At 40.5% G+C, this 25,819-nt stretch overlaps 1 protein-coding gene across 2 annotated transcripts in view; it reads left to right on the forward strand.

The window, feature by feature from the left end:
* Positions 1-592: 592 nt before the first annotated feature.
* FARP1 (FERM, ARH/RhoGEF and pleckstrin domain protein 1) overlaps positions 593-25,819 on the forward strand; it is a 319,651-nt gene continuing 294,424 nt past the window's right edge. The window contains exon 1 of one of the 2 annotated variants that reach the window (XM_025192552.1): positions 593-729. The gene's annotated coding sequence lies outside the window, so the exon portion shown is untranslated. Of the gene's footprint in view, positions 730-10,018; positions 10,039-25,819 lie in introns of those variants that run through there. The other variant, XM_025192553.1, reaches the window with a different exon arrangement.

Genomic DNA, 25,819 nt, shown 5'->3' on the forward strand with positions numbered 1-25,819 from the left:
GACGGGGTGGAGGCGGGGGGTAGATGGCTACGTAGGTGTGTCAGCGCGGTCTGTGGTGTGCGCGCCCCCCCGCCGTGAGCCCGGGCACGGGCTAATCGCCTCTCCCTCCTGGCACACGTTTGCTCTGGGAGGCGGGCAGAAAAGTTTGGCCGTGCCCGCCCCCGCACTGTGGGCCCGGCTGTGCTCGGAGGGCAGTCGCCTGCCCCGGGGGGCGGGGGGAAGGGCTGCAGGAAGCAGAGCAGGGTTTGGATCCAGGAGTTTTAAAAAAAACAGTGATAAAAGATGGGAGGGTCTCCGGGCAGGGGGAGTCTTCCCCCGCCTGCCTCTGGAGGCAAGGCCACAGCAGCTGCCAACTCGGAGGAGTTTGGCAGGTCTCCGCTGTCCTATGTCACTGCTGCAGCAGGGCGAAGGACTCGTGTGGTTTTCCCCAGCCCTGGACTCCTTTACACACTTGCCTCCCCATCCACTGGTCCTCCCTGCACAGGGAGAGAACCACTGAGGGAATGGTACTGCTGTTTGGCAGGTTTATTGTTATTTTTCTTCCTTCAGGTACACGGCTTTTTTCTTCTCGTGCTGTTTCCAGTGTGTCCTTGCAGGGGGCAGGGGGTGTTGGAGTGGATCCAATGCAAAGGAAATTCTGCAACCACCCAGAAAAGCAAGCCTCTGAGCGTTGTATTTTGTTGAATACATCTTGCCTGCTCTAACAGATCAGAGTCCTAGAGAATGAGGGTTAGTAGGGACCTCAAGGAGGTCATTAGTCCAACCCCCTTCTCAAAGCAGAACCAGCCCCAAGTAGATCGCGTCCAAACACCAATACGTTTCAAGTCAGATGCTCGTGTCAGAATACCAGTAGCCAGATGAAACTTGTCTGGGTCTGTTCAGCCAGTTAGAAAGCATGGATGAGAGCTCTTGAACTGTGGGACACACCTTGGTTTCATACCAAAGGTGAAGTCCTCACCTGATTAACTTAAAATGAAGAAGACTACATTTGCTGTCACCAAGACAGAGTATTGCAGAGTGTGCGCTGAACCCTCATTTTCCAGATGTGGGTGCATTGGGAGGCTGTGGTTAGGCAGCAACTTTCTTTGTCCCTCTGTTCTGGCCTGGCTTGTCACTGAGTGTTCTCTTCTTGTTTAGGCAAGATATAGTTTATCTATATTAAATTACTGTGCTGCTTAATATTTTTGGCTTCGTATTTGTAAATAAAAACTTCAATTTACATCTTTATTTTAGGATCTGATGTTTGCTTTCATATCCCATCATCCACTTTTTTTTTTTTAATATACCTTTAAAAAATAGCAGAAGCCTGAGGGGAACTGTTAAGACCAAGTTACATTGATGCAATTTAAGGCATTAACATGCTGACAGACTTCCTTTGAAAGTTTGAACACTTTATCTCTCCAAATACATCTTATTCTCCTGCTTTTAGTTTTATTTTTTATGACAAAAGAGATATGGATGATGACGATGATAACTAATGACAAATATTACCATAATAGGAAAAATGAGAAGACCATATATTATTTTGTATGTTTTAAAATACCTTTTATGTGGTCAGTTTATTTTCCCCAATTTTTGTCTGGCTGTGCCAGCTCTGCAAGCAAACAAATGAAAATGGAGAGAGCACTTAAGTAAGAATGTGCAACTTTAAAACAACAACTATTGGAAGGGGACTGGAAAGCTGATATAGTATCCGACAATTATTTTAGCTAGTTTTTAAATGAATTTGCAACATTTCAATTTGAAATATTCCCTTTAATGGTTATGCAATGAAAAATGAAAGTTTAAAAACAGGCTGCCACTTACCAATTTCTTTGTAATTTTGTTACCGAGAAATGACCAAAGAAGAGTACACCAATTGGAGACAACAGAAAACAAAGTACTTTTCATGGATTCGTAGGTTTAATAGAAATTAATAAAATATAGTGTGGGAATTTAAGCAAAAGCTTAATTGTATAAATACAGGTATAGAGCTAACAAGTAATTTTTACCCTCTTGTTGTTAGGTCAGATTCACTTTACTTCAAACAAATAAAATAACAAACTTCCATTTAGGAAATCAGGCTATTTAGCAAGCCTGTTTTAACTTATATCTTGTTCCTAAAACCATTCACTTTGTTTAGGGAGGGAAGGGAGACAGTCTCAAGACTGATATTAATGCTGGCTGTTAATAAATCATGCAAGCTTTACTACACTGTTCCTCTGATTTTACATTTCCTTACCATTCAATTACTGTTTGTCTCCTGATTATGGAATATTAAAACAGTGGTTTTATTGTGCAACCCAAAATAAGAGCTAACTCAGACCTTAAAACTTAAGGCACTTCTTAGATGGGATCCCAGGTTTCTAAGAGTGAATTGCTAGAGCAGTGGTTCTCAAACTTGTTAGACTCAAGGCATTCCTTCGAGAATGCCAGTATACTCATTTTTGACTAAAGGAAAAATAATAGAGTAGTTTTACTGTTGCAAAGGTTGCAGAAAGACCACACAGCAGGGCAGAATGGATTTAACACTCAGGATTTCTATTTGAAATTTCTGGGTTTATCTTATGAATAAATCTTTTGAATCTTGGATTTGAAAATACAATATTAGGACATTTTATGTCTACGTAGAAAACATTTACTACATTTATTTGCTGATTAAAACTTGATTTAATTAATGTTTTTGTTCTAAGTAACCTTCTATTCAAGAATTGATTGCCATCCCCTACCTTCCTGGCTACACTATATTGGTATATAAATTCAGAGGTTTTTTTAAGTTAAGGTGTGTATGTGTGTGTCTGTCTTCTCTTCCTTGGTCTACATCAGTCTCTCTCTCGAGTTTCTTTCTTTTTGAAGAAAAGCAAGGTGAAAATGCTGCTTACTGAAGTTGTGTCCACCAGATTGTAGAGGCACCTTGCTTATTATGCTGCTACTTGTTTAAGTTGGCAATAATGTACTTTTAAAAGGCCGTCCTTGGCTTTCTCAAACACAGATTTCAAGAGCATAAATTGTCTCTGGAATATGGTAGATTCAGTTCACTGAAAAGTCAAGGATTGTATTTTTCTGAGTTTGTATGTGTTTAGCAGTTTCTGACATTTAAGGTTTGTAAAGAGACTGTTGAATTAAGATGGGACTAAAGGCGAGCTTTGCTTCTCTAGTGGTAAAGTAGGCATAGAGGGACTAATTATTGGCACTTACAAAGGTCATCAGGCTTAGTCAGCTTTAAATTTGTGCAAAATGTCAGTAACTTGGCCTGTGGAAATATAGATGAATTGGACAATTAGGTCACCCTTCATCAAACATGGGTGCTCTATTGTGTAGGTTTAGTCACAGGATATGGGATTTTTGACCTTGTCTGTAATAAAATCAAGCTGATTAAAGGCTATGGAAATTAAAATGCAGTAGGCTTGTTTGAGGAATTTATGTGCATTTAGAAAGTATAGTTACATTGTCTGATACCAAAATTTTAAATTTAAATTTTCAGAAAGGACATTGGGATGGCAAATACCTAAATGAAATGAGATCTGAGCTAAATTTGATGGCTCTTGCAGAGGATGTACAGCACATCTGAAAAATTGCTTTTCTTGACATCCGTTGGACTTTTGGGGGCTCAAAATGTGTGAAAATCAGTGTTAATGAATCCTGTACAGTAGAATGAGATTAATGAGGGTCTAAACATGACAGAATTGAAGGAACCAAAGACAAACCTGGAAGTTTCCAAATTTCAGAATGTTGTATTACATTGGACAGACCTCAGAAAAGTAGGCATTTTTTACTTTATTATATTTTGAGGAATACTTGCAAGTGAAATGATCATTGGTAGAAAAAATATATAAAAGGTTACTATTTCTACCAATGATGCTTTTCCTCCAAATGTTGTTGACTTTGAGGCCAAAGTAAATGAGTGGAGCTTGTGGGGTCACTGAAATTAGCATAGTGAAAGTACATTAAGAGACCATGTGCACTATTAAACTCAAATACTTTCAATTTGACAGATGTGTCTAATCTCTTATCATGATTTTTAAATTGCCTTTTCAGACTTATTTTCTCATTGGCTGATAATGCAGAAAAAGAAGTTTGCACATCACCTGCTTAGCTCTTTTGGAAATAGATAACTCCCAAAGACTCCCAAAGATACTTCTTCAGGCACAGGGTATTTCCACAGAGGAAGTTTGCCTCATTAACAGACCTGTTGTGCTGACTAGTTAAATTTGTGGTCTCTGTAACAAAGTATCACTGCTAGAAACAGTATAATGTTTTATTATGGTTGCAGCCACAATACAATGTTTTAATTTGGTAGTCTATTGATCTGTACAACTAGAGAATATATATCTATATTATCAAGTTAAAGATAAACTATTTCTAAGTAACTTAAATCTGCATACAATGTTGCACAGGGAACAAATCAGGGATAAGTCTGAGTTGGTATTTCAGGGTTTCAGTGTAAAATTAATTTAAATGGCAAATACGCTGTTCATTAATTTGTTTTAATCTACTTTATTCTATTCTGAAATGGATTAGGGTCATAAACTGTATGAATCATGGTGCAATTATTGAACATAATTTTTTCATAAAACAAAGTAAGTGTTCTCCTTTACTCTTTGTTCTTTAAAGAAAGTTTAATACCACCTGTGCTCCAGTGTAGCAGACTGTACACTGTAAGCACAGTGGCATTGCTAAAGCAGCCAGATCCCTTGGTATAGATGTAATTCTGCTGATGGAAGGAGTATTTCTCTTGCTAAACTAGCTCCTCTCCTGTTGGAGGTGTTCCACTTTCCATAGAGAATGATTCATTTTGGACCAGGGAGGGTGAGAGCAAAGTTCGTATAACACAGATTGGTGGTTAAGGGTACCTGTTTCTGGGGCCGGTGTTGGAAGTGGAAACCCTGAGTTTCAGTGGCAAAACTGAAATATTCAATAGCTTAAATCTGATAAATGCCAAGCTGTAATATTGCTGTAACATTGTTTATGTAAACGCTTAAAAACGTAAGATTACTGTGCTGCCATCTTGTTACCTCTTGTCTCCATAACACGGCTCTACTCCTTCCTTTCTTATATTAGATGACACTTTCTTTTCCTGCATTATTTACTTCCTGATACTACAACAGTGTCCAGAAACCCCACTGAGAATTGGAGCTGCCTGGTGCGTTGTGCTGCATTAAGAGTTTATAATTTGCTGGGGGTATTTCTCTCTTTCTCCACCTTTCCCCCACTTTTCCCCCTATATTGTGTTGCTCACCTTCTCACTTCTGTTCTCTCTCTGCTTTTCACCAACTCCATTCTCTCTTTTTAAACACCTCTCCTCTATTTTCTGACTTAGCCAATCAATTTCTAATTATCTGGAGGATAACTTATTATTCCAACTTATTAGCTGGAAAAATTAAATGGAAAAAATGAGGAGAGAGGCAATCTCCACAAGCAATAGATAAAAAGGTAGCTCCTCAGGACAAAGAAGGTGTTACACTTTTTGCCAGATTCCATGTTTTGTAGCTTCTGGTCTGCCATTGTCTGAAAACCTGAAATACTACCGCACTCCCTTTTCTGCGGGCATATTAGAAGGGACAAGAATGTAGTTTTTCCTGTGATCCATTCTCTTTGTCTGTGTGTGGGTCCTCCATGAATAAATAGCTCTAGTCCCTTTTGTTACTCAAAGCTTCACAGTGAAATTGGTTTGTTTTTGTTAGTTTCCTTGCTATCCCCTGGGTTCTGAATAGCAGCAATGAAAACTGAATAGACTCCATAGTCACTCCTACATAACCGCAGCATCGGTCTTTAGGTTCAAGAAGAACAGCGCTGGTTCAGTTCATGCTCAGCTGAGGATATTGTTCTCAAATATAAAGCCAAAGGCAAAACTAGTTTATTTAACTAAAGCACCTGTACAAATTTAAAATGGAATCTTACATTCTGTGCAAGTTAGAGCCATTTTTTCCTAACAGGAGAGTTTCCTGTGTGTCACTGAGGGATTGTTTCAAGCCTTCATTGTAATTTTTAAAATAACAGTATGTGAAGTGAGAGAAAGCGGGGCTCCTTACCCATCAAAAACTTATGCATGTGCATACTTTTTATAAACTGAGTAGTCTCATGGAAGCCTATGGGAATATTCGCATCACATAAAGTTAAAGCTTTCAACCCTTTCTGTTTGGAGCCTAGTAGTCAACAAGCCCTTAGTTTATTTTCATTTAAATCCCTCCTGAAAATTAATCTTTTGCAGTTCCTATAAGTGAATCCATAACGCTTCAATTCTAAACTGAACCACCAAGATAACTGCGTCTGTGTTGATAATAACCCTTTATTTGTACCATCTAGTCTTTGGGTTAGTAAGCTTCACTGGTATAAGTGAGGATTGTAAGTGCTTTGGGTCAGGAATTTTTTTTTCTCTGCCATTTGTGAAACTTTTAGCACAACCTTGAATCCTGTGAAAACTAATATAATGGAAAAAACATTAAAAGAACATGTTTTTAAACATTAAAAGGGTAGGTGCAGGGGTCTTGAATGGCAGATAGTCATCTGAAAAATGAGAAGAGAAACTCTTCATGTCCTTTTCCCTGAACCCAGCAAAGAACATATCCTAAAAATGTCTCAACAGTAACTTTAGGGGGAAAGGGACAAAACAGATGGGGTGCTAATGTGTTGAGAGAGAGAATAGTCAAGTGACTCTGTCATTTGAAAGTTAAAAACAAAAAAAATTGTGAAACCCACTTCAAGGAAGCTTGGTTCACAGTTCTGCATGTAATAATAAATTTACATTTGGAAACCAGCCACAAATTGAACAAACACAGAAGGGATCAGTTTGACTAAAACAAATAAATTGGAAGCTGACTTTGAATGGAAAAAAACTTGAGATAATGATAGTATACTGGAGAGGGCTTTGGGATCCCAGAGTTTTACTGTAAATGACTTAATTTTCCTCTGTGCTGGGAAACTGGACCCAGAATTACCAAAGCTGCACCAAAGGCCTTGCTGACAGTAAATAAATCTGCATCTAATGTAGTTGCCTGGGGAGAACCCATCTAGGTCCTCAGCATCAATTCATCTTTATTTAGCAATGTGTCAAATTACACCAGAACCAGAGCAGATTGTCTACATTAAGCTTTGCTCCAGTGCAGCCACTTCGAGTAACTTCACCTAGACTAATTTCTTTAAATGGGGTATAGACCATTTATTGAACCCAAACTAAGGAAATGGTGAAAAGGAGCATTTCCTCCTTTAATAGAATGAACATGTGCCAAAGTACTAGTTAAAATGCCAGAGAAGTTTCTATCAGCAGTGAGGCACTAGGAATCCCTTTCCTGACTTTTAACTCACTTTTAGTCCCAACCCTATCTTAAGTATTTAGATCACTCTCTCTATTTGATGTACTACTCAGCACATGTTCTTTCAGAGTATCTGATAAAGTGAGCTTGCGTTCACTAAGACCTATGGTATAGATCTACCCTTACTTCGACACTGGGAATTAAAAAGGCTCTGGAGGAACAGCAGCTAGCCAAGGTTGTACTCTACTGGGAAAAACCAGCAAAATAAAGCTGCTTCAGTCTGTAAATGCAGAGCATGTATTTAATAGGAGTAGAGTGGGTTTGCTCCTTTACTCTTTGTTTACTCGGGTATAGGCTGCATTTCAAGCAGTAGGTTGCAAGTTTGCCAGAATCCTGCTGCAAGAGTGGGGGGTGCATCTACACGTGTGCCTGACTGCACAATAACTGCCAGTACTATGGAGTCCAGGTTCTGCACAGGTAATTTCCAACCCTATTGCGCAGTAGTGGTGGTGTCATTGGTTCTTGCCTGCCAACGTTATGTCGCTGTAGTGACGAGTTACATCACCATAGTGTCTCAAGTAGAGAAGTTTAAATTATTTTCCTTTATACTGGGAGCTGGAATTAGTCTTGTTCCCTTCTTTCTGGGTCCAGAAAGAGAGAATTCAACTATGCCCTTAACAGAACTGAAACTGTACAAAGCGGTGCTTTTAACTTTAGACTCAAAAGGGCCTGGTTTACAGTCTCCTGCTGACCACAGCGGAAAGATTCCCATTAGCAGCAACCCTACAGTTGCCCTTCCCTCCAAAGTAAGAGTGAGCTGGAGTGGGTATGAAAATATATCTGTCCTTAAATAACCCATTGAAAGTATAATGTAATGAGAACGGAATAGTGACTTGATGGAGGGAGGGGAAAAAACAGAATATACAAGAGTAGAGTAGTTCAAGTGCACAAGTAAAAATTATTGAGTAAACATTCTATTGGAGAAAAATAGTAGGAATATATTTTCTTTCCCCTGTCATGTAAAAATAACATGGAGATGATAGACATATGTCTTGATCTCTAGGTAAGGAAGGATATCTGTAAGAATTAATATCAAATTCTGCAACTAAAAATATTCTAAACAGGACAATTCCTGACTCAACAAAATTTTAGGGATACTCACTGTCATCACAAGATATTCATGTAGCAGAGAAGAATTCCTGAGGAAGAATTCATATGTTCTATTTCTTTACCCTTCTCTATGTCAAAAGTTACATTAGATTTAAAAATACCTTAGTGTGTGGAATTGCAGATGTGAACACAAGCCATGAAAGGGAAAAGCTGGCTATACATCCAGTTCTTCATGAAAAGTTAAAATGGTTTTAAAAATTAGACCTATCCACCCAAGACCTATATGGCAAGCTCACATAATACAAATAAAGGATACAGTAAACTTTAAAAACAAGTTACCTGAATACTGTTTCCACTTAGTAAATGAAATGTGATTTGCCACCAGCTATACTGGTTTGCAGAGATGGGAGGGAAAACAAGTCAGAGAAAGAGCCCTTACAAGTAAAATCAGGATTATTTTAATGAAATTAGTATTTTAAACTTTAATCATAGCTGATATAATTTATTAAATCTTAGGAGGATACTTGAAAATCTACAAGTAACCCCAGGATTGTCTTACAAAACAAAATCTTCACAGTGGGTTAAGAATCTGCTTCTGTTTTCCCTTAGAATATGTGAATGATAATAAAGGGACGTTGGTACATTGCAGCAAAACTGCTTCCTTGTGCTGTCTCATGTAGTGCAATGATTATCTGGCTCACCTTCAAAATAGTTAAAAGCCATGAAATGCTCAGGAGTTTTACATGATGCTAATTGGGGAAAATTTTTCCTGAAATTTCCCCCAAAAGGCTAATTTGTGTGAAAGAAAATATGCTGTAATCACTTACAATTAGTATGCATTTTGACTAATGATCAGATTACATCTGAGCATTAACATGTTTGTGATTGACAAATCTTAGAATAGTCATGTTTCTGTAGTAGACTCCCTCACAAAGATTCCTTATAAATATAGCTTGGAAGAAAAGTTAGTTTGATCACTTCTCTATCAATTGAAGGCAAGTTTCACAACTATTTCTTTGGTATTCCTCCAGGAAGGCATGACCCTTTTCTAGGAGGTTTAAAGCTTGAGGAGACAATAAAGACTCAAATCAGTTGGAAGTAATTGCAACTAGATCATCAGCAGATCAGCATAGTTTTGTTTAATTTACAGTATTTGTTTAGTCTTCCTCTGTTGTGGAAGTTTAATCGAATTCTTCATGCTCTTGGAGACTGGAGAAAGGAATATCAATAGTTTGGGTTCATTGTTTTGAGGATTATATTTTATGTGCACATAGTTTGTTAAATGATAGAAACATTGCCTTAGTACTGTGTGGAGCACTCAGTTTTTCCTTCTTTAATAACCAGTCACATGCCGAACAGTTCACTCCTCCAACTGTTCTTTCCAGTATAGCTAAGATGTTATTCTGCATCAGTGTTTTAGTGCACTGAAAGAAATGATTTTTTTTTTAAATTTGTTGTATAATAAAGAGAATATTAAATCAATCCTTTGAATGCTAATGCAATAGATCTGTTATTTAATGACACATTCTATGTGCTTTATAATAGGCAAAACAGCCTGTAATGACTTTGTTAGCTGTATTTTTTTTTTTTAACCTGGACTTACTTTAAGCTGTTCTTCTGTTTTTAGGTGTACTGAGTACCTTACACAACTCATCCTTGAGGGCTGGATTAATGATGCCTAATACAATGTTGCACTGTGAGTGGCTATAATCCCTAAATCAACCTGTGAAGCCCTGTGTACTGTGGGGTTGTTTCACACAGCCTTCTTTCAGGAATAAGAATTGACAGTCGCAACTGAAAACCAAAAATGAAATCTTGCCCTTTTGAGTTTTCAAAAGTGTGTTGGGGATTACTTATAATATAATTAGCCAGCATGTAATAGAACTGTAATCCTTTTTTGTATGCATGTCTTCATCCTTCTTCCCCCCCCCCTACAATTTGCTGAAATGTATATTTCTATTTTGTCTGACTCCTACACAAAGTTGAGTTTGAGTGGGGGGAAGGGAGAGTGGTGTATATTAAGGTTCCATGGTTCTGCTTCTCTCAAAAATCAAAACTTACCAGCATGCCATATGCATTTGTTTGTATTTCTGGGTGACAACCATTACTTATTATTTATGATTTCTGAAAAATATGTTTAATAGCCAACTATGCCTGAATGTGAGGTGATTAGTTTTTCCTTTTTTAAATAACATGAGACAATACCTATAAAGAACTTCACTCTTACTTTGAACATAGCATTAACATAGGTAAGGACTTCTCTTGATATGACACATGCTATTCCTACCAGTACCTGTGTATGTCATCAGAATTACTTGATCTTCTTCCAACTCTTACATTGGTTTCTTGTGTGATTAGTATCTCTTTTACTTGAAGTATATTCATTGGTTTGTATACTGGCATTTTAGGGTGCCTGTCAATGTGTGGGGATGCTGCTCCAACATGCTGTAATTACGGTACATCGGAGCAGATTTGATTAATTGTGTTTGCTGGAGCGTGCTAATTAGAGCGCTCCAGCAGCCTCTGTGTCTCTTGTATTCAGCATCCCCATGCTTCAGAATGGCAGCAGGGATACCTTAACTAAAGCTTGTGGAATGAGCTTTAGTTAAAGTGCCCCACACTGCCATTGCGGACCATGAGACACTGAATATGTGAGACACTGCAGATGCATTAATTAGAGCGGCTCTTGGAGCTGCTTTAATTCAAGAACCTTGTCTGCCTATGTCCTTAGACCAACATGGCTGCAACCTACACCCCTGTAACAAAAAGTTAAGCTTGTGATAATTTCAGAGAATGCTTTCTATACTTTGGCCCTCCAGCTTTTTTTCATACCCAACAATGGTGGCGAGATGAAAATCCATGAGGGAGATCCTTCTTTTTCTCCTGGCAAAATTATTTTATGGTGACTTACAAATTGCATCTGGGCTTAAAGTATGCTCTTCTCTGCATGCAATTTAGAAGGATTGAAGATGGCAAGCCCAATATTGGAAAGTAATCTTCTTGGATTTGTTGAAGTATTTCATTTTGAACACAATCTAATAAAAAAAAAAAGTCAATCCTTATGTATCCTTTAATTACTGATGCATCTGTTTAAAACCCTGAATCTTGTTGGAAGTGTCCCTTGATTTAAATAAATACATAAATGATCCTTTTTAGCATCAAAGCCTTCAGATAAATAAATAAATAAATGAGTTGCCAGTGCCCCTCATTCTTTCAGCCACTTTGCATTAGAAAGAGTCCTTCTGCATTGCCTTTTCACAACTATTTATAAGGCGATGTGCTTTTTGTTACTTTGAGCTCTAAACTATCTGTTCTGTTAATGAGAGTCTTTTATCCTTATCTTCAGGACAACTATATTTTGCCCCGATAAACTCTTGAGACTTCATTTAGTAGTCATGAAATATAGAAATTTGTAGAGTCTTTTTTTCTTAGCATGGAGGAGTTTGGATGCTTGCAGGCATAGGCCAAAGTCATTGAATCTTAATTTATCTTTTGTAAATTCAGTTCGTATCACCTATTCAAATTTGTTCCCCTTACCAAAACAGAAATAATTCCCTACAGTTCCTACTCTCTTGTTCAAGCTTCTTTAAAGTATTCTAAGCAATATAATTGCCAGTGAGTCTATTAAAAAAATATTCTATAATATTGGATCTCATGGGATTTTTTTCCCTACCGTTGAGTTAGGCTGGATTCTATTTCTTTCTAACACTCTTTAAATACATTGTCCTACAACTTAAAATTCCACACCCTAGTTGGTACTTACATCCTTCAAATATTTGTGGATTCTGTTATCATGTGCGTCTCCTCCCATCTCCTTACTAATCTGCCCTGGAATTCCTCAGGTCTTTTATGAAAGCTTTACTTCTGTTTCCTATTGGGGGTTGCTTGTGGGGGGAAGGGGAAGGTATTTATGTTATATGCCTACCTTCATGTGCTCATTTTTGTGTGTGTGGGTTTTCACCATCCCAGAATAATTGTTAGACAAGTATATTTCTTTGGATTATCAAGCTTTTTTGTATTTGTGTCTTCAGTGCGCTTTCCCTTGACATCGTATTAATTTTTTTTTAATTCTCAAATTTGCTTTTTTTGAAAGTTTAGTACTCTTTGAACTCTTACTTGCTCTTTTGAGTTAATGTGGTTGCTGGTTAATTGCTCCATGTGGCTTTTTATTGCCACATTCTCATTCAATTTCTTCCTATTAGTAAGGAGTAAATCTAGGATGACTTCTTGTCTGGAGAATATAGAGGTGATCATAGTTATTATTGTAATGGCCTGGGCATACGAAAGCCAGTAATGGAAATGGCGTCAGATGTGCAGGCAAGACAGGAATTGTATTTTGTAAGAGGTTACGTTTTATTAGACTGAAGTTTCAAGATTTGTTTCGCAGAGCATTCTTTACAGAGAGTGCATTTTGTTTGTTTGTTTGCCTTTTTTGTACCAATGTGATCTTTTGAGAACTTTCAAACAAGCCAGAGTTTGTTTAAAAAACTTTGTGCAAGAGCAAAGATCTTGCGCCTGGAAATGTCTTGGGAGTTAGACAAAAACCACGATCCACCATTTCAGATTCCTGTTTATTACTGACTGAGATTTGCTGCTCCCCATTTTAATTTTGTGCAACTTTGAAAGCAATTAATCCATTGAGAGAGCTGTCTAAATGGTATCTTGTTTTTGCAGAAGATGCGATAAGTTTGATTCAGCCTCTGTATACTGGAGGTTGCAGCAACATTTTGTTTTCTTGCAGGAATAGAAATACTGTAGATGGCTCCCTGTGCCTCATGTTTAAAAGAAACAAGTTCTTTTATGTTCTCTTAAGTGGAGAATCACTTAAGCGAGGCTGTCCAGCTGACAGCCCATAGGCCACATCTGGCCCATGCAGGGTTAATGCATGGCCTGCAGGCTTCTGCCAAGCTTCCTCTTCCCCTGTTGCTCCTGCAGCTGTAGTAGTGGCCAGTCTCAGGGGCATAGCAGAAAGTCTCATTAACTTGAAAAGTCAAGGCAGCACTAGTGTCAGCAAAAGGGCTGGGTAGGGGGCTTGCACTGTTTGCATGACAGCCACTGCAGGTGGGTGTCTTGTGCTGCTCATGCAGTGGTGGTGGTGGGGGCTTCTCCATGTGGTGTAGCAGCTGGAGTTTGGGGAGGGTTCATACTGCTTGAGAGGCAGGGGGCTGCATATATCGGGACTCCTGTGTGATGTGCAGCAGCCCCTGACCTCTGTGGTATGTAGTGTGTGGCCCCCAGCCACTCTGAAGTTGGACAACCCTGACTTAAAGGGCTACATAGTCATAAGTAATTTTTTTTTGTGTTGCATTGTCTTCCATTGGAGTAAAGTCCTAGTCTTTCTCATCTGGTGAGTTTGGAAAAGCTCTTTAAAATATAGCATTTTTCGTACATACCTACCTCCCCACTGTGCTGGGACCTTGGCAGACAGATAAGACATGGTTGTTGTCTCCGATAAACTTGCCATCTAAATTTAGAAATAGGTTAAATAATAATGGTATCCACAGTGCTTTGTTATGGAGGAATTATTGCTGCATTAGCAAGGGGAACAAATTAGAATGAGGTGATATTAAACTGATTGTTGATATCCTTTATGTGTGCATGTTATCCTCTGTGGTTCTGCTAGCAAACTTATTTTAACTTGCTGGTGTGAATTCTGAAGTGAGGAGATCGCAGCCAAAGAAAAGGGAAGGCAAGATAGCTGGGGTGGGGAATGGCGTGTCAGGATGATGAAAATAAAGAACAGGACCTATGGAAGCAAACTGGGGAAATAGCTGTTGGACTGATTGCATTGAAGGTGAGCCCTGGATGCTGGTAGTGACCTTTTATAGGATGTTCCTGGAAGGCATCTGCTAATCTAAGGTTTAGATTTAGGTCCTGCACTTGCAGTGATTAATGCATCTGTTTGGAGTCCCTGTAAATGCAACTCTGTGGAGCCTGTTTTGGGATTGGTAATTGGGAGGCAACTGCAAGATTTTATACGTTTCTACAGTAGGAAAGTTGGCTTACTTGGATGTGTTTTTCTTCAAAGGGAAATGAGAGAGAGCTTAAATCTTGGTATGTAATCTCTGGAAGGGTATGTTGCATAGAAGCTGGAAATACTGTTACTTCATTGTTTTGAATAATGCCCCCCAAATGGGCATAACCTGAAAATGACAATGTGGAAAACAGTTGCTGTATAGATCATGTATAGTACAGCGTGAGCGCACAGCTGTAAATGTGCTGCCACTAAGATGAACAAACATTGGTTTAAATAAGGAGATTAGAACTTTTTTTCAACTAACTAATGTTACTTGAGTTTGCTACTCTTTTTTTCTTCTAAATATGTATTCTATTTGATTTTATATTGCTTCATTTTATTTATTTTTGTCATCATGTTTGATTTTACTTTTGTTTAAATTAGTGGAATATGTAATTTTGTTGTATGCTTTTACCAATGACCACACATCATGTAATTGTTATTATGTTTTTTGTTAATTCTGCTGTATCATTTTAGCAAAAGTTTTATATAAACTGATACTGCTTCTAAACATAAAACTTTCCAATTTAATTTTAACAGAATAACTTATGTTAAGGCCTTACTATTTTTTTTAAACTAATTTAAATGAACAAGATGTATTGCAGGAATTGCCCCCCCCCCCCCAACTTAAATAGGTTAAAAGATGCTGCTTTTTTACTTATGTAGAAGATTGGAGGAGCACCCTAACTTCTGAGGTCAACTCAAGTTATGACAGGGTGTCATAATATTATGTACTGCTTTAAGTATCTCTTTTCATCTTCTCACAATGGAGTCAATAGTATTACTTATTTTTTCCAAGTTTAAGCACTTTCAGTTTTTGATGTACAGAAAGCTTTTGCCGTTATTATTTGTGGTTTCAGTTTAAATGGAAAATATAGAAAGAATAGTTTCTTCATTTGAACTAACTCATTCAAAAGTTAAGAACCCAACTCCCAAGATTGAAAGGCAGAAAATCTTATTTTCCTTCACCAACCTAAGAATTAAAATAAAGTGGCATAAAATGGGATGTACTAATTCCAAAACCTTGATAGTTTTAGGCACCTAATCAGAGAGGTTTTGGTAGTTGGTGAGTGCTAAGAAGGTCAGATATCCTAGGGTACAAAAATGTCAGAAAATTTGGTCCATGGCAACAGAAAATAGTCTGCCAGATCACAAATTAAAATCACTTCTTTCTTTTAAGAAGAAAAAAGTGGTTTGAAGACCAATGCATATTTTGATTAAACCTTTCCCCCCTTAATGTGGCTTTATCAAATAAACAATCTTGAAATGTTTTGCACAGTTCTAAAATTAATTCCAGGTTCTTTCCAAATGTAGCTAGACCCAAATCAGGAATGAAATTATCATTTGATAAATAAGAAAAGTGTTGTTTGCTACTCTCTAACACAGTAAACATAAAAAGAATAAATTAGCACTCACCTTTATACCGTACTTACTCAAATATAAGAGGCCCCCATAATTAGATTCTATATATGGAAAATTTATAAATTTGCTATCACTTTCCAGGTATAGAATCTAATTATTGGAGGTTTGCATTGAATTTGTTCTCCTTCAAGTTACGACAGAGTAACTGCAGCTGGGAAAATATATCTAGGGGGGTCAGGTAGCCCCTTTGATTTCTGCCCCCCCCAACTTCTTCCCCCTAAAGCCCTTTCCCCTCTGCTTACTGGCAGATCCTGCTCTCCCTGAGCACATGGAAGTGAGGGACAAATTTGAAAACACAGACTTTGAAATAAACCTGCCTGTAGTGATTTGCATATAGGCATATTACTATGGGTACCCATAGACATAGTTAATCCAGAATTGATACATTTTACCTTGACATTGCTGCTTGTTTTATCACAGGTACTCTATAAACATGCTTTTGGCAGCAGTTTAATGATAGTATATTTAATGAGGTTTCCATGTATGCAAATGTGAGATGAAGAGCTTTTTTCCCCCATGGTTGGGGGAGAGGAAGGGGAGCAGAAACCTTGTCTTATATTGGAGAAAATATGGTAATTGCATAAATACATGTGTAAAGATCAGTGTACATTCCTAGTTGGCAAAAAGAACATTGTATTTAGAGGATCACTGCTACATTGGTCCAATATTGAATCGGCACCAATGTAAAGAAAATTGTCTGTATCGAAAATCAGCTTTATATGACCAATAATTTGGCTGATAAATGGCCCGTGAACGCGCACAGCTGCAGCGCAGCATGTAGGTGGTGAGGAGCGTAGCCGGGCAGCTTGAAGAGCTGCATGTAGATGGTAAGTCTCATGTGGTAGAAGGGGAGAGGGGAGGGGGAGACGGAAGGGATGGAAGGAGGCAGATCAAGGCCTCCGCAGTGAGGGAGGAGTGGAGCAGGGGCTGGGGTAAGCGCTGCCTGGCTGGGACAGGGCAGGGCAGGTGCAGGACAGAGCTGTGGCTCATCCCAAGGGCGCAGAGATGGGGGGGCTCCTGCTGTTGCATGCTGCTCATGTGGAAGCTGCTGGTCCAGCAGCTCGTCCGGCACTCACCCAATGGTTCCCACCGCTTGTGCGCGAGGGCATGGGGGGGGCATGTGCCCCTGGATGTGGGGGGGTGGGGCTGTGCCAAGCTCTTCCTGGCGGGTTGGGGCTGGGCTCGGGGCAGGCAGCAGTGGCGCCAAGACTGAGGGGATGTGGGGGTGCTACGGTAAATTTTGGGGTGGCTGCAGCCCCCTCCCATGCCTCCAGTCCCAGCATGACTGCTGCCTGGCCCAAGCCCAGCCCTGCCCTGCCAGGAAGAGGTTGGGACAGCCTTGGCCCCGAGCAGATCTGGGGGCATGTGCCCCTCCTGGATGAGTGGCGGGAGCAGCGGCGGGAACCACCAGGTGAGCTGCCAAAGCAGCAGTTCCTGCACAAGCAGCACACAGTGGGGAGAGCTGTCAGCATCATCCTGTCTGTACCCGCCCCACCCCAGCTGGGCAGTGCTTGTCCCAGCCCCAACCCCACTCCTCCCTTACCACGGGGGCTTTGATCTGTTCCCCCCCCCACCCCTTTCCTCCCACCTTTCCCCTCCCCTTCCAGACTTACCAGCTGCACACAGCTCTTCAAGCTGCCTGGCTGGTATCAGAAATTGCATCGGTATTGGCTGATTTTTCCTCAAAAATCGGCTATAGGTATCAGCCCCAAAAATCTCTATCGGTGCACCCCTAATTTTATTATGTTGTAAAGGCTATATTTTGCTGTAAATAAACATGTTTAAATGGTTATGCCAAGTGATGATGATAAACCTTTTTTGAGAAAAATTGGGAAAGCAAGACTAAAAATCTTTGAGTTTAGTGCTTACTTACCTAAATCATGAGATCTGGCTATCACCCATTCTGTCTATAAGATCCATTAGAAATGCTTTTTAAATAGTCCTGAAAGCTGTGGGGTTTTCCTTTTTTAAATCTCATTAAAATAGCATAATATGCATGTTGACCTATAGCTTTTAACTTTCTCTAAATAAGCTGAAGATAGTAGAGTTAAGGAAGACTGGAAAAAAACTTTGTTGCTTACATGTCAAATTGAATACACTGAGAAATGAAAAGCTATTTTACAACTACTTCTGATACTAAAGGAAAGCATCCTATCTCTAAAATGAAGCCTGATGATGTATTTTTATAGCTTTTAGGTTGGGAAAACCAACAACTCCTGAAATGTAGTGTGTGTCTGAGGCTCAGATGCATAAGTGCATGCTTGCCTCATATGAGCACTATTCTGTTCTCCCTGAAAAATTTCTACATGCTAATTTATGGGATCTTAAAATGGGCAATTTTTCAGCCTTATGCATGTAAATGTGGAAGCCTCTGGCTTTTCATGTGAATGCCATCAAGAGAGAGAATAGAAGGACTTGGAAGAAGGTTTATCTGATTTTCCCACCACAGCCCCCTGGCTTAGGGGGGTCATTCAGCCAGGAAACATATACAGTCTTTTAATCTATGTTTGGGTTTGTTTGTTGTTTTTATTTTAATTCCTCTTTTTCCTTACAAAGTGGAAGTTGCAATAGTAAGGAATATGCTCAGATCAGGCTGCTGTTTTAGAAACCTTTTACAATAAAGCATGTAAGGAGTTTCAGACCCCTACCTCCTCCTGAACTTTATTAGAATTTCAGAGGCTGGAGAGGCCTTTTTTTGCATGCAGTGTCTGGAAACTATAAGCTGACCTTCCTACCACCCAGAAGACTGAGGACTTGATTCTTGAGTTCACCTGGCTTACACTCTGGCCCCTAAAAAGAGTTGTGCTTTCATTTTCCGCGTTGCACTGGTCTGGACTTGTGGCTGGTTTTCAGCATTTGTCAGTCTTTTTTGCAGTCCAAGGCAGGTTTGCCCTTCATTCTTTTTGTTCTACTGCCTCCTATTACTTTGCACATGTTTCTGTTAACCTGATTTAGTAGTATTTAAAACAAAACTATGCAGTTCTTTCTCCTGTGAACAAATCTGGAAGGTATTGTTATACTGGAAATAGGTTGGTTCCCAGGAGATGTCTTGGATCTGTGGTCTGTTACAAACAACACTGAAGATAGTGGCAGCGATAGCTGTCTTCTAATCAGGGTAAATGAAAGAGCAGTTAAATACTCCTCCTTTTTTCTTAGTTGACACAGTAGAAGCAGTAGGGATCTGTACCTTTAAGAGGCTTTTGTAAGATCTGGTTGTTATACGGAGGGAACACTGGTCAGTTGGATCAGCAACACAAAATGAATTAGATCTGTTGGGACACCTTGGCTCTGAGCAATTATTGAGTTCTATATGGCACCAAAAATAAAATGAATGAGTGGCATGTACACACATTCCCATTCTGTATTTTCTTGCATACCACATTTCTCCAAATAAAACATTCTACCTTCCAAAGACAAGGTGCATGTAGAGATAAAAGCTTTTTCTAAAGTTACAGCTGATTGTGGGACATAGACTAAATCAGGGCTCCTGAGGGAAAAGCAGCAGAGTGGAGTGCCCCAAGCAGGGTGGGGTTTAGGGGGAGGGATGGGATTTGGGGGATTATAGCCACCCCTCGCAATGCCACCACTGCCCACCTTACCACAGCTGAGCCCATCCCCGTCAAAGCCCAGCCCTCTGCTGGGAAGAGGCTGGCACAGACCCTGGCCCTGAGCCCACAGTGGGCAGCCTTACTCCACCCTGCGCACAAATCTGGGTGAGCACATACCCCCCCATGCCTTCCCTGAGGGTTGTGCACAGCGGTGGGGAGCTGCACAGCTCCTGCAGGAATGAAACTGTTTTTTTGTGACTTAGAAGCCACTGATGGCAGCAGCACCTCCCTCTTTACCCCTTTTGCTGCTACCAGTCACCTGCTTCCCTCTTCTGAGCTTTGCATTTTATTGGGTGACTTTGACATCCGTTAACATAGCTACATGATTCAGCTCTGCCACCTAAAATGGGTATGGGGCAGAAGGGAGGGAATTTGGCAAAGTTTAGCCTTAGTGAGGCTCTTGGCACCAAGACATTGTATAATAGATTTTTCTGCCTTTATGTTCCCCTAGTGCAAATAAAACTAAGGATTACCCACTATAGTGTCACAGGCAGGAAGCTGATGCACAGCAGGTCCATGGTTAGGTAATGAAAACATGCATATTCAGGAGGTGACTCCTTGCCTAGTGGGCTTGTGGGGAGACCCATACGAAGGTGGAGAGGAAGGGCAGGCTCTAGAAGAGAACCAGCCTTCAAACATCAGGGCTGCATATCATGCCTGAGATTTGTATACTTGGCAGTTCTTCCCACTTGCGGTCTCTGAAAACTCGTGAGTGTTGCCCTATCTGTTCCAGCTATAGCTGACCAATTTTGCATGGCTCTGTGTCCTACCTGTGGCTCGATGTGGCCTAGCAGTTAAGGTGTCTTGCCATGTCTCAGTAAGCTAGAACTTGAGTTCCACTCAGGACTTGTGCCAACATTGACCCAACTTGTAAATGTGTACCTCTTAATTTGGGCTGGGGCATCAAAGGTGGCTAAATGTGAAGACAGCTGCATCACTTCCTTCCTTCAAGCCACACAAACTGGCTTCTCTACCCACACTAGCCCAATGGGCTGTTAGGCACTTGAAAGGCTTCAGATCTGTCCTAAACAACCACCGCTACTTAAGATGAGGTATCAAAAGTTGACTATAAGTGTAAGAGTCATGGTATAGAAGTTACTTGCAAGTTTATTGAATAAATAATTTCACACCTAGGGTCTGTCTACAGCTGCAGGTTTGCAGTGCTGTATGCTATGAGAACCTCCTACCAATACACTCTGCCTGCCTGCCTGTCTGTCTGTCATACCCAGCAGTTACAAACAACCTCTGCATTAAAAGACTGTTGCATGATACTGCCATGGAAGATGTAGCTGAATATGTGTTTTTTCAGGGGGGGTTTAAAAGAAATGTTTTCAAAGTGTTCTGTTAGACACTTTTCACTAGGGAAAAGTTCCTATTGTAAGAGAGAAAATAGATGGAGAGAGTTACAAAAGCAAGATTTTTTTTTTTAAATCAGACCGTTTAGTTGGATAAAGACACTGTATTCTACAAAAAATTTTGAAGATCATACACAAAGCATATACATTGTTCTAAAGAGTTTAGATGCAATTAAAATATAAAGAAAACCAAATCAAATTTAAATGTTTAATGATAACTGGTTGTAGGGGCAGATCCAAGATTTTGTCAAGGGGGGTGCAGGAGTCATGACCAACACTGCAGGGGTGGCTGCATTACTGCCCTGTGGGAGCAGCAGAGAGGGACTTTTTTTTTTTTGTAAACACCCAAATCAGATAAGAATCCTCTCTTCCTCCTCTCAGTCCTCCCCTCCATGCCCAAAGGCATGTTCTGTCCCTCATCTCCCATTTCTCCTTCCCTGACTTACCGTTTAAACTGCCCCTGTGTTCCCTGGTTGACTCAGGGGCATGGTGGGGGGAGCTGTAGGGCCATTCCTACCCTGCTCCAACTGGGCTGCATGGGGAGCTGGGGGCAGTGGTGGCAGAGGCTGAGTGGGTCTCCCTCCCTAAGCCTGCTTCCAGGTTGTCAAGGAACACCTCAGAGTCCCGAAAGGGAGGAGAAACTGACCTGCTGTTGCTGTCCCTGTCCCCTAGCTGAGCCTGGTTCCTGACAGAGCCCGGCTGGAGCAAGCCAAGAGCGGCATCAGAGCAGCAGTGGTGGGTGGAGGAGGGACAAGGGACATTCCTCTGAGCATGGAGGTTAAAGGTGGGGTGGGGGTTGAATTCTTAATTGCTTCGCATATTTCCTGCTTTTGCCCCAGCAGCTGCTCCTGCAGCATCAAATGAAAGGGAACTGCATTTGTGCTACTGCACCCTTTCTGGATCCACCTCTGACTGGTTCCCTAGACTTTCTGCATTTCATTATACAGTATTTCTTGCCAAACTCTATTGTGGGTATGATTTTGACTTGTGCATGTTTTCCATTTGTAAGACTAAACCCATGTCTGTGCTTAGTTCCCCCACCCAATGCTTCCCTCCCCTCCCTCCAGTTCTCCACCTGGATGGGAAAGATTTCACACATACATTGTTCTAGCCTGTGAATTTCTGGAATTTTTATTAGCAGTCTCTTTTTTTCACCCTTCTTCTCTACTTGTGTGCATCTGTCTCTCCCTTGTCCTCCTCCCTCCTATGTGAGTGGGCATGTTTTGTGCTGCTTGTGTTTCTTTGTTTGCACTTTTTTCTTGAACATTTTTTTACTTGCACTTTCCCAGATTACATATAAGAGCTGGACTGTTTGGGTGAGATTTCCACAACCAGAATTATGCAGCTTCTCCTTTTTTCATCAGCTCCCATATCAGCTTCCCTTCCTCGAATCAATTTCTGAAGTACAGTGGGTTGCTTAGCAATGCCTAGATACTGGTACCATTTGCATGATGTACATAAGTACAGTGGGGCTAAAGATTGTACCATTACTCTGTGCTAGATGCAAGGAAAAAGCCTCAGAAGGCTGAAATCATTAGAAAACAATCTGAAAATTTTTTTAAATATTTATTTAATATCACTTGCTGACTGACAGTTTTATAGACTTACTGGGCAGCCTTATAGGCATGAAGTGCGTGTAGTGTGCAGTATCAAAATGTATTTGGATGTTGGTCTGTTAAAAGACCATATATTTATCAAACTATGCATTTAATTAATTGCCCTTGAGAGAGATATTTTCTGTTCCACTCCTCCATATACCAGACACAGCTGTTTTGGAAGCAGGACCTGAATAGACACTTCTTGAGTTTTACAGGATCCTTCTCAATCCTCGAAACATACATAGGCTGGCAGCAAGCTGAGCCTGCATGGCAGAGGACTTAAAATCAGGGTCTATTTGATATCTTCCACAATGTGAGAAGATGGAATGAGTTTTCTCTCTACTCAATTTAAAGGTGTTTGCCTATGTTGTTAAATTTAAAGTAGTCCCCAGAATGAAATACTTTTCCTGACCTTTCAGGAAGTGCTATAAATTATCATCTGTGGACAGATGTTAATCTTATTCAAATGGCAAAAAAGGGTGGAAGTATGCTTTTTCACAAAGCAGAGGAAGTACACTTAGCGCACAGGATTAGTTACTATTGCTTCCTTATCTTGTTTCTGTAAGAAGCTTTAGATTACAGTAAATAGATGTGTCAGATACCTTAAACTTGAGTCTTTTAACTAGTGTTTTTCTCCCTAAGATGCACATTGCATCTAATGTAAGGATACTTTCAAGGGGGGATAGGGAGAGAAGCTGGAGTTGCTTTCTTTTTATATAAGTAAATTAACCAAACTTCAAACCACATTTTTTTTTTCAAAGGCACAATTCTCTAAAGAAGACTAAGAAAGGTTTTTTTCTCTCTCTCTAACTCTAGGTTCTGGAGTTAAAACATCCTTCTATAAATACCCCTGCCAAACAAAGCAGCATGTTAATGCAAGATTGACTTTTCTCACAGTACATAGGATGTCCAAATTGATCAATATTAGTATATTTCTTGTTAATGAAGTGCTATATTTCATAATTACACACACAGGTCCACCAATCTTTAGCTCACTATCTCTTGTTGCTGAAGTATTGTCAATTCCCGCTGAATTTCAAATCATGTGTATTGTTAATGAGGCAATTGAGAAAACAAGTGCTTTTTAATCCCAGGTGGATTTGAGTGCCTGTGATGGTCTAGGGATAGGTTCTGTTCTAGATTGTGGCTTTGCTTTCCTGTCGCTCATCAGATTCATAATAATCCATCTTTCTTACTTGTTTTCAGGTTGGGAATAGTTGATCACTTCTGATGTACTTAACTACAGGTGCTGTTTTATTAAATAGCAAACCCCAATGGCTAAGTACAGACATTTGTGGAGTTAAATCAGGTTCAGTGGCTGCCCAATTTAAACTTAGCTCATCCTTATGTTGACTTTACACTTATAGACCCAGTCTCAGTGATCAGCAGTCGGTCAAAACCTGGAACTGTACAGAAGTTCTACGCACGCAAATTGGTTTAAAATTTACAGAACCTGGTTTAAGATAAATCTGGTTCTATGTAATACCAGACTTACTTGATTTAGGTCAAACTGGTGCATGGAACTTCTGTATAGTTTCCCAGCCCACCCCAGGGCTTGGGAAAATGAAACCACTGGCCCCAGCCTTGGGTCTACTCTTTTAACCCCCTTCACCACCCCCCTCTCCCCCGTGTTGGGCTAATTTTTGGCCCATCCCAATCCCGTATTCCACCCTTCCACCAACCAACCAGTCCTGTCAACCCCCATCCCACAAGCCACTCCAGGTACAGCTGCTTTTATTGGTGATTGCTGCTGTCAGAGCTGAGCAAGTAAGTCCCAGTGGAGGGAGGGACGGGGGGGTGTAGGCTCACAAGGGGGAACCTCACCCATGGGTTATGCTTGCCCCCCAACTCACCCATGGGTCATGGTTGCCTTGCCCCTGCCCTCACCTGCCCACTCCACCCACGGGTTGCACCGGCCTCCCACCCATCAGGGGTCGTGCCTCCCCCCATTTCATGGCAAACCTCCAATCCTCTTCAGCCTGCCGGACCTCCCAGCTCCCCTGCTAACCTCCTCATCCTGACTTAACTGATATCAGGCAGCCATTTTGATATAATTTAACTTCTCCCTAATGCCCCTAAATGTCTGTACTGTACTTCAGCCCATATGCTCAGCAGGCTGCCAGTGATGCCAGTTATAGTTTCTGGATCAAACAATGCTCAACTTTGTCCGCATCTTCTATGAGGACAAGGGTGTGAACTTCCTAGTTAATGTATCAGGTTGTGAAACATATTCTAAAGTTATACAGTGAAACAATTTCACTTTTTTCAGCTTTGTAACCCAGTTGAAATGTCCTTTTGCCTGTGCTTGTGTATATTTTTACTGTGAATTTAGTGAAGGACTGCTGGATCAAAGGAATTTTTTACATTTTAGTCTGAATGAGGCTAGATTCATAGCAGTCCTCAGGACTGACTTCCAGAGATTTGGGCTATTTGCCGAGAAGACTACCCCCAGCTTTTCTGTCCTTTTCATCTAGTCGTGTTCTTCCAGTGAAATGTACAGGTTTCCCTCGCTTTATGCGGGTTCTGTATATGCAAATTTGCTCTTATGTGATGACCTTTATTATAACCAAAATTTGTTATATGCAAGGTAAATTCACTCTTATGCGATTGGTATAGGGGACTTCCCCCCTACCCCCCAAGCAGGTAAGTCTGGGAGGGGAGGGGAAAGGGCCATGGGGCTGGGCCCCACTCAATCCAGTCCCTGTTGGAGTGGCCCCAGGAACAGCCAATGCCAGCTGCCTGCAGCCTCTGAGTTGCGCCATTCCCTGAGCCCCCTGGGGCTCTGCTTGTCCCCACATGCCCTATTCCCTGCTCTGCACTGTGCCATGGTGCTGGTAAGCTGCCATATGCTGCTCCCGGGGCCACTGCACCAGGGGCCTGGGGTGAGTGCAGACAAGTTGTGCCGCGCTCTATGCCCCCCAGGCTCTGCTTGTTTTCTTGCCGATCACATGACACAATGGCAGTACAATCAGTGCCCATAGTGACAGCACTCCCTTAAGTTGCTCAGAGAACTTCACTGCCCAAACTAGATTTTGTATGCTCATGCTATGTGAGAATCGCGTGCTTCTCTTCTGATCAAAAGCAGCAAATGCCAACACACTTTGATAACTTTTCTGCTTTATAATCAAACTTTACAGCTGGTTAAATACCATGTTAACAAATCATAGCAACAAATATCCAAGCTACTGTCTTTGTCCAAAGCGAAGTGTTCATATACAGGAAGTATAAAATTAGATGCAAGATCATCTGTGCCATTCAAATTAATATCCACCATATTGTTATTAATTTTCCTTTTCATGTTCATTCTAGAAGTCACAGCATATTATATATTTAAAGTATTATATTGTCTATATATTGGATTATGTACAATATATTGTATACAATAAATATAAATACCATACACAAAGTGAGAGGAAATGATTTTTGTGAGTAATAGCTTGTATTGGACCAAGTGCGGGATTGGGATAGACTTAGACAA

This window comes from Alligator sinensis, unplaced genomic scaffold (assembly GCF_000455745.1).
Source record: "Alligator sinensis unplaced genomic scaffold, ASM45574v1 scaffold1253_1, whole genome shotgun sequence".
NCBI classification, from domain to species: Eukaryota; Metazoa; Chordata; order Crocodylia; family Alligatoridae; genus Alligator; species Alligator sinensis.